Source organism: Cupressus sempervirens, chromosome 5, assembly GCF_028749045.1.
Source record: "Cupressus sempervirens isolate cs-2001-9-10 chromosome 5, ASM2874904v1, whole genome shotgun sequence".
Classification (NCBI taxonomy): domain Eukaryota; kingdom Viridiplantae; phylum Streptophyta; class Pinopsida; order Cupressales; family Cupressaceae; genus Cupressus; species Cupressus sempervirens.
In genome coordinates, this window is record NC_143122.1 from 1,005,025,738 (window position 1) to 1,005,036,293 (window position 10,556).

At 40.7% G+C, this 10,556-nt stretch overlaps 1 pseudogene; it reads left to right on the forward strand.

Moving 5' to 3' along the window:
- Positions 1–7,491: 7,491 nt before the first annotated feature.
- On the forward strand, positions 7,492–10,117 carry LOC149559322 (subtilisin-like protease SBT1.7 pseudogene; annotated as a pseudogene).
- The last annotated feature ends 439 nt before the right edge of the window (positions 10,118–10,556 follow it).

Consider the following 10,556-nt stretch of genomic DNA (forward strand, 5'->3'; position numbering starts at 1 on the left):
AAAGATCGTCTCTGTACACCGATCCCTAGCAGTGGTGAAGGTAGCTACGCCTCCCAACCACGTGGCACCCGTAGGTCCACACCCACCGTGCTGATGGAGATAATGATCCAACCACAAACACACAAAAGCACAACATCCAAGGCTAACACTCACGCCAGACAGTATGATGGCTGAACCAAGAACCTAAGACAATGCAAGGAGTAAAGGTCCTGGTCAGAAACTCAAAAGGCTACTAAGTATGGGCTAACATCATGGAGAGTCGCTTGGCATCGAAAAGCCCAAGATCGGATCTGTGTAGCTCAACTCCCTCAACGGAAGGCCAATACACAAAAGTACCATTTTATTATCTTAAGTTTTATTACCAGTCACACATTTTATTTAGTTATCACTTATATAAAACTTCCTCTGCCAACCGGGAAGTAGTCACCAGGTTACAGGATAGAAGCCCCCTCAATATGCTACCCTACCCTACCCATGCTCATCCTACGACAAGTGCGCGTGGGCATGCATACTCCCATCCCAACCCCAATGATCATAACTTCCGGCAAATCCACGGAAGATCGGGCCTCGCAAGTCACCCAACAAATGTATGCGTACGTACTCGTGTGTGGCGCACCACCATCACGAAGATCATAACACAAGGACAGGAATGAGAACACAATGCAAAGAAAACACCCAACCGAAAGCAACATGGGAAGGATGGATTCTACACGAATCCCAAAGCCAACAAAACCATACATCATAAAATCACTCAATCGGCCTCAATCCGAGAGTATGGATTCTACACGAATCCCAATGATGTAACAAGACCAAACATCATGAACTCACTCAATCGGCCTCAATCCGAGAGTATGGATTCTACACAAATCCCAATGTTGTAACAAGACCAAACATCATGAACTCACTCAATCGGCCTCAATCCGAGAGTATGCATTCTACACGAATCCTAGCATTCACGAAACAAAAGCAAAGGTCTAAAGGAAACCATAACACCAGGTATAAAATCACTCAACCGAACACAATGTCGGGAGTACGGATGCAACACGCATCCCAATGCAACATAACAATGCAAAAGTGGTCTGACTGATATCCAAACAGATCATCGAGGTCCACGACCCACATTGTGCCAAGAAAACCCGAGAAAATAGGGCGGCACGCAAAACGAGGTAAAAACCCCAAAAATTTGAAAAACTTCAAAATTAAAACCCATTTGGCCTTTGGGTTCAAAACCCCCAAAAATCCAAAAATAACTAAAATCGGACACCGTATGCGAAAACGGCCAGCATAACGGTGCAAAATCCCAAACCCTCATCCCAAAAAATAGGGAAATGTTCATACCCGCCCAACCGGGTAGAACTAACATACAGAAACGGAGGGGAACACTAGTTCTCAGCCTCCAAACAAACGGCTACCAAAAACAGAAGCTGAAACGGAGCAGAAACAATAAAACGGGAAAGCCCCACCTCACAGCCAAAAGGGCAAAATGGGAATCTAAACCATAAAATAAATATCTCGCAGAAGTAGCTGAAAATCACGGCAATCCAAGGTTTCCCTGAGCTGGATCCAACGAGCTCAACCTCGCGACGATTCCACGCCCGTAGCTCCCACAACGAACAAAACAGTAAATCCTCATGAAGAGGATTTTGGGTTTTACTCTCCAACTTTCCAATTCAAAAGTGAGAAGTGAGGAATTAAATTCCTCTTTGGATACTTATTCACTTTTCGGGTGAATAATCGATTAGGGCATTTAACCAGCCAATCTAGTTAAACTCCGAATCGACCCAAACAAAAATAGGCTATTCCTATAAATAGGAATTCATCTATGGCAAAGCTGCTAGAAATTAAAATAAATCAATTAAAAAGCCCGAAAACCCAAAAACACAAAAATCAACTAAACAACTTTCGCGACAAAGTGAAACTCTAAATGCACAGACACACTTACTGGTCTAATCACATAATGCAAATGAGTTTGGATTTAATAATCACCGAAAGGTTTAAATTAAACATTTAATTAAGGATACGTCGATCATACAAAGGCGACATTGGTAAAATATGAACAGTTGAATCACTAACTCCAAGTGCCACTGCCAGGGATATAATCCTGCACACTAAACAACACGATCAAGTGCAATTGCATATAATAACATAGCCGAAGCAATAAATGCATTAAATCACCTAATTTAACCATTTATTTAATTATATTAAAATAATCTATTTACATCACTCACGTTCGCAAAAGGCATAGCAATGCAGGAATGAAGTAAATAACCATAGCATTAAATCCATCACATAACATAATCAGAGGTATGTCCAAATACCAGATAATCAGATAACATCATAAAACACACTGTCATCTCAAAATGGCATCATCATGCAATATGATTAACTGAACAGCATAGTAGTCTAATATCTATGATACTGGAATCAAAGAGTAACATTTGACCCTCAGGTCATCTCAAATGTAAAACATCACATGAGTAACAAATATCTCTCTAATAAAAAATATAACAAGGTAAATGTCCGCAACACATAACCAAATAATCCAACAAGAACAATCCATTCTAATTACTTAAGCATTTAATAATGATTGATTACTCTGCATTAAAAAGGCATTTAAAACACATAAGCAAAAACAGTCGTAAACATGACTAACCACTGCTATAGGAACCTAGTCCAGTGTAGCATGGTAAAAAGTACACAGTGCAATCTCTGCACACATCTCAGGGTAATCACGGAACAACCTCATGATACCACATCGATCCTGGTAACCACTGGCACAAACCTCAGTGAACCAAGAATCACATCATAATCTCAAAGATCAGACAAAAGCATAAACAAAGCAACTGATAAAGAAACATAAATCCAAACACCTCAACGGTGTAGACCACTCAGGGTCACAATCATGATCCCATCACAACAAAAGATCAGCAAGGTTGCATCCATCAGGACGACTTACAAAAGTCAAATGGGAGAGGCACTACAAACTTGATTACAATTCGTAATCCTTACAGCTCAATACCACCACAAAAAGAAAATTTTGCATGACACCTTATAAAATAATCCCTAACCCTAGGCCCTTTTATACAAGTAGTTTTGCTGCTTTAGGGTTAAAATTAGTTACAACATGTTAGCCATAAAGCATCAATATAGTACAGTATTTCCTTGATCAATCACCACAATGTAACAATCTCTCACTTGGGGACTAATAAGGCTCCACACTAAACAACAATATCCCACTTGGAGAATGATCCTATAGCTATGTTGCTACTCCATGAGGCTCCCACTAGATCAAGTCACCTGGACTCTGTTGTTCTTTTATTCCTATTCATTCTAGAAGACCAACCAAAGCTAAAGAGGAATTTAGTTTCTCCCTTCTCACCACCTTTTAAACATATCTTCTAGATTGTTATCTGTATGTATCTTGTCCAACATTAATTGTCCACCATCCAAAACTGATGGAATGAAATGGTATTGCAACTGAATGTGTTTTGTCTTTGAATGTAGAGCTGAATTCTCTGCAAGATGAATGAAACTCTGACTATCTATAAAAAAATAATTATCCTTCTGAGGCTCCCAATTCTTCCAAGAAGAACTGAAGCCATATCATCTCCTTGGTTACCTATGTAGCAGCAACATACTCTGCCTCTATAGTGGATAAAGCATTAACCTTCTATAACCTAGAAACCCAGCTCATGGCTGCCCCACCAACAGTAAATACCTAACCTATAGTACTTCACTTGGTATCAATATCCCCTACCAAATATAAGTCAACATAGCCCTCTAAATCAGTAGTAGAGGCCCCAATGTGTAAAATCTTATTGGATGTTCCTCTCAAATATCTGGGAATTCATTTAGCTGCATTCCAATGCTCAATTCCTAGATGACTCATATACCTGCTAACGACTCCCAATGCATGTGCAATATCTAGCCTAGTACATAACATAGCATAAATCAAGCATCCTATAGTTGAAGCATAAGGTACCTTCAACATATTGTCCTCCTCTTCTTGTGTCTTTGGACACATCTCCTTAGTCTTCAAATGGCCAGGTAAATGTGTGCAGACAACTTTAGCATTTTCCATAGAGAAATGATGCAACACCTTCGCAATATAATCTATCAATTTCTTGTTCTTCCTATCTCTACAAATCTCCATACCAAGGATTTATTTTCCTGCCCCTAAATCCTTCATAGCAAATGAATGTGTTAACTAGCATTTTAGCCCCTTATGTGATCCATGTTAGACCCAACTACAAACATATCATCAACATATAAACTTAAAATAATGTAGTTGTCATTATCAACCTCTTAAGATAAATGACACCAAAAGCTTGAACTATTAGTAAACGACACCTCCCCGCATTAAGGGGGCAACCCCAGGATAGCCTCATTGGCGAGGACCCCGAACACATGGTAGTGACAAACCGCACGGACAGACCTACATCACCTTCCGTTAGGGGCCCACTCTGGGGGCATCACAGCCCACCATGCTCCACGGGTCTCGACCTCGAGACCTCCGACTCTGATACCAAGTTAGTAATCATTGCACCAAAAGCCCAGATTGTTAGTAAATGACACCTCCCCATGTTAAGGAGGCAACCCTAGGATAGCCTCACTGGCGAGGACCTCAGACACATGGTAGCGACAAACTGCACAGATAGACCTACATCACCTTTCGTTAGGGGCCCACTCTGGGGACATCATAGCCCACCATGCTCTGCGGGTCTCGACCTTGAGACCTCCAGCTTTGATACTAAGTTAGTAACTGTTGCACCAAAAGCCCAAATTGTTAGTAAACGACACCTCCTCGCGTTAAGGGGGCAACCCCAGGATAGCCTCGCTGGCGAGGACCCTAGACACGTGGTAGCGACAAATTGCATGGATAGACCTACATCACCTTCCATTAGGGGCCCACTCTAGGGACATCACAAATAGCAAGTCCAATATTATTATGATCTAGTGATTACAACCTGATTACAATCTATTATCCCTTACAATTCAATACCACCGCAAGAAGCAATTTTCACATCACACCTTATGAAACAATCCCTAACCTAATCCCTTTTATACAAGTATTTTTGCTACTTTAGGGTTAAAATTAGTTACATGTTGACCCCGCTGAGGAATTATGAATTCCCATATCAGTCACCACAATCTTATAATGAGGTGGCAAATACATTGTCAAAGTTGTGAACCAACATGGAAAACTATGTGCTAGAGGAGAATTTTTGGGACTTTGACTCATGTGAGTTGATGCTATAATTGCATCAAACTCTTTAAAAGTAGGCATCCTCTATGTGAATGGAGGCAAGCATGACAACATATGCATAAGTACTAGTGCTTTTTGCATGTGTTGGAGAGTTGCTAGTATTTGTAATGATAGAATTTCTTACTAGGATTCAATTCTTCTTGAGGGTTCAATACCCTTCAAATTCTCACCTTCCAAATTTCATTTTTCACCCAAAAATACAGAATCCAAAGTAGAGCAGAGAGAAAGGAACAACAAGATGAAGGAAATTTTCTCCTTGTCTATGAACAAGAAAATCTCATGCTTCAAGGGGTCAATTTCAACAGCTCGACTCAAAAATACATTCAAGCTCAATGGAGAATTTTTTTGGGAAGCACTAAAGTTAAGATTTAGAGAAGATTATTTGGAGAAGGATTGGCGACTAAGGTCAAATTTGGAGATCTCATTTCTATTTTGTCTTCAGCACTGATGGTGACTAATTCAAAATGATAGGTGATCTTTGTGGCTATAGAAAGTGTGGAGTTGAAGCGTGGTGGTGGAATTGAAGATATTATTAGAAGGGAAGAGCTAGGGGTTGACATTCATATGGAATAATGACCTTGTAGACTTACTGGTGGTAGATTGAGTGAGGTGCAACCTTTGGTGGTGTACTGACATGTTCTCCTATTGAACTACATCTCCTATTTTCTTGGATGAAGTGGTGCAAATTTATAGAGTTATTGCATTCTTTGGAGTTTGATCAAGTTTTGATTGGGAAGTGTGTAGCAATGAAGAAAAAAGTGATGCGTTATTATTACCATACCATTTAATATATCTAGAATTCTATACCTTGCATTTGGATGTCTAGAATTCAAGTACGATGATACATTATTATTACCATACCATTTAATATATTTGCATTATACATTTAATACTTATTGAATCACACTAATGATTATGAATATGTCACAATGTATAGGCATTTAGGTAAAACTCAACAATTATTTGTAATAGTTACCTTAACATAAAACTCTTCTTATCCTTTATCAAAGAGGTACACTACATAAATGTCAAACTTAAGCAAGTTATTAGGTTATTGGTAATTTTAATTTGTACATAGATAGTAGTGGAAAAGCTTTTTCATAGAGTATTGAGTAGATGTCACATAAAACTATATTAAAAAACCAATGTGGCTTCTGGAGTTTAATTAAAAATAAATGCTTTTATCACCATAAAGTGGACATCAAATTAAAGATTATAATAACTATGTGCAATTAGTCTTTAGGGTGAGTAGTAAAAGATTTAAATCCTTTTCATCGTGAGTTATTGTGGCTTTATGATGAAAAAACTCATCAACCATTACATGAGTACTAATATATATCTATTATAAGGATCATGAACTATCCTATGGTGAAACCTAAAAGTTTTCATAATCTTCATAACACTATTAGGAGCTGAAGTTTCTAAAACACATGTATTGAACAATAGAAAACAAAATTTATTTACCATATTTATATAGATTTATTGATTTGGATAAGTGATTTAGTAAAAAAAATTACTTAATAAATATAATATATCAAACAATTTTATTTTAAATATTAGATCTTTAATAAAGTTGTACCATTTTAAATAAAAAATAAATAAATATAAACTTTAATTTTATTTTTTTTTAAATTGAATTTTTTTTCAGGCTGAATTGTTTTTATAAAGAATCTAACCATTTTATTCTCGTTTGAAATAAAAGGAAAACAACTCATTCATATTATAAATCAACTAGGTCTGTTGAACCTTTTGTATATTATTATTTTAATTAAAAAATGATTAGGTGAAAACATAAATATTATGATTGGAGATTGTCAATCACGTTCCTCTATTTAATTGTAAACTGCTTTAATTAGTAATGACGGTTGAAACGTTCAAATTATTAAAAATATGGTTGAAATGTTCAAATTATGAAATCTACTGATTTTTTTGTTTAAAAAATAACTAACTATACATTTGTTGAGCAGCTTTGGAGTGAAATTTGTTTAATTAGACAAGAAACTGTGTGGTGATGCCAATCCAATTAGGGAGGTGACGTGACTTGGTAAACTCAAACGTGAAACCAATAATTGAGTTTGGAAGTATACCGAGTTTCAATCTGATCTGGTCAATTGCCCCGCAACGCGTCTCTCTGTATGTTGTGCTTATAAATTGCCCAGGCTATCTTCTATTGACAACGTCAACTCCCGCATGTTTTCTAGCTTTCCCCTTGTTAGCAGCCAAATATGGGCAATAATAATGGCGCCTTGTTCATTCTAGTCACTCTCTGTGCCCTATCTGGAATACTGTGGTCGGGCAAGGCTGCAGAGGAAGATGTAGTGAGAAAGCCGTATATTGTCCACACCATCAAGTCCATGAAACCCAACCATTTCAATTTACACCATCACTGGTACGCCTCAATGCTCGCCCACGTCTCGGCCGGGTCGGATCCCGCTGGTGAGGCGAATGAGTTGTTGTACACATACAATACTCTGCTGCACGGCTTTGCAGCGAGGCTGACCAAATCGGAGGCCGAAGCCATGGAGGACATGGAGGGCTGCTTGGCCGTAATCCCTTCTTCCACCAGTAATCTTGCCACCACGCACACCCCCGAGTTTCTTGGTCTCTCATCTTCACCTGGGCTATGGTCTGAGTTCAATACCTATGGCGAAGATGTCATCATTGGCGTGATCGACACGGGCATATGGCCTGAAAGCGAGAGCTTCAGCGATGAAGGCGTCGGACCAGTTCCCTCCAGATGGAAAGGCACGTGTGAAAGCGGGCGGGAATTCAACTCGTCGCACTGCAATAGAAAAATCATCGGAGCTCGGTACTTTTACAAAGGTTTCCAGAGTAATGTTTCTAAAATTAACGAAACGTTTGAATACATGTCTCCGAGAGACCGCAACAGCCACGGCACGCACGTGGCCTCCATTGCCGCGGGAGCTGCAGTAACGGGTGTCAGTGATTCCGGTTTTGCCAATGGAACGGCGAGAGGAATGGCCCCTGGTGCGAGGCTGGCCATCTATAAAGCCTGCTGGGGGCGTGCAGGGCGTTGTGATAACACTGACGTGGTGGCCGCTATGGACCAAGCCGTTGCTGATGGCGTCGACATCATCTCTATCTCTATTGATTCAGCAGATGTGCCATTTCACCAGAGCCTCAGAGACATCGCCGCATTTGGGGCAACAGAAAAGGGGGTATTCGTTTCGATGGCGGCAGGCAACGATGGGCCATTCTTTCCTAGTCTGAGTAACACAGCGCCATGGATGACTACGGTCGGTGCGAGCAGCATGGACAGAGACTTCCCTGCTTCTCTTGTTTTGGGCAACCAGCAGATAGTTAGAGGCACCTCCGTCTTCAAGGGAGATGGAAAATTGCAGCAAGGGCCTTTCCCTCTCGTGTATGACTCCACCAGCAACAGCTCAAGGCGGTGTTTTCGTGGCAGCCTCGACCCCAATATTGTCAAGGGCAAGATTGTGCTGTGCGATCAGTTGTCATATCCTAGCCGTCTTCATGTAAACGAAACCAGCCCCCTGACGAAGGCCAACGAGGTAGGAAGAGCAGGCGGTGTAGGAGTTGTTTTGGCCAATGGAGACTCCGTCGGAGCAGAGCAGCTGCTTATAGACGTAGGCGGTAATTTTCTGGCTATAAGCTTGAGCTTTTCTGGAGGAGAGAAAATAAAATCATACATCAACAACACATTGAGTAACGCCACGGCCGCCATGCGTCTGCCAGGATTGACTGTCGTGGGGAAGACGGCAACACCCGCTCCCACTGTGGCTACTTTCTCATCGAGGGGCCCCAGCATAGCATATCCTTCCGTTCTCAAGCCTGATATCGTCGCTCCCGGTGTGTACATATTGGCGGCATACTCGGGAGGACCCGGAATCTATCAAATGCTATCTGGGACGTCCATGGCTTGTCCGCACATCAGCGGAATCGCAGCGCTGGTAAAAAGCATCCATCCCAAGTGGAGCCCCGCCGCCATCAAATCAGCGCTGATGACCTCTGCCTACACCCTCGACAACACGGGGAAACCAATCACAGATGCAAGTACCACGCAAGAAGCCATTCCTTTTGATATGGGTGCAGGCCACGTGGACCCTAGAGCTGCGCTACATCCTGGGCTTGTCTACGACATGGGGCCTCAAGATTATATAGATTTTCTCTGCTCTCTCAACTACACCACAAATCAAATCGCTCTTCTCACCAAGAAATTCATATCGTGCCCCAAGAACTCCAGTCTGGAAGCAGGGGATCTGAACCACCCATCGTTTTCTGTCGTGTATAAGCCGGGCGACAAAGCGATTAAGGTGAGCAGAAGAACAGTGACGAATGTGGGTGCAGTTGTAGCCGGTCGTGATGTGGTGTATAGAGTGAGTGTGAAGAGCCCTCCTGGCGTAAACATCACCGTGGAGCCCCAGACTTTAGTGTTCAAAAAGCTCAACGATAAAGCGAGCTATAGCGTGAAATTCGAAAGCAATCTAAGGAGCTCATCTGCATCCGAGGGAGAGGAATATGATTCTGGAGAGATACGTTGGAGCCGTGTTGGTGGGGGAAAGAAAGTCGTCCGCAGTCCAGTTGCATTCACCTGGCAACCTTCAAATTAATCCAGCCTGGCCATGTCACTTCTCTGTTTCTTCAATTGTTATTTAGATTTTCGCCAAATTTCACTCTGGCGTCAGATGGCTGCATCACTTCCGTGTCTCTAGTATTATCGTCTGTTTCTATTAATTGGCATGGTGTTCAGCCGACAGTGGCTGCTGCAAACTGTTATATTGCAATTGTTGTATTGAATTCAATTGTTTCTTTTATGTAGCTACTTTGGTTTTCAAATATAATACAGCGTGTTTGTTTTGTGTGATCGAATTCGGCTATGTTTTAGAAATTTTCTCCATTTTCATTCTATTTTTTATATATAAGTTAGTCATCATTTATTTCAGGGGACTGTTTCGAATTCTTCAAAGTCGGTTCACAACATCAGCGATTGGCACCGACCAGTTTCTTCCATATCCCACTCAATCGATGTTATCCAATTCCAATCAAATGCCGGTTCTCCTTCGATTCATTGTCTAGTTTCTAAAGAATACTGAAACAACAATTATTAGCCGATAGGCTATATAAATTGGGTTCTCAATATAAATAGGAGTAGGTATTCGAATTTTTTTATGGGTAATGAGTTGAAGTTTGGATTAATTATTATTAATTATTATATGTTAAATTTGAGTGAATTCAAATTCAAGATCTTTTTTTGAAAGGCTCACAAAGTACCATTGTGTTATAGGTTGTTGTCTACCGATTTAGGTGG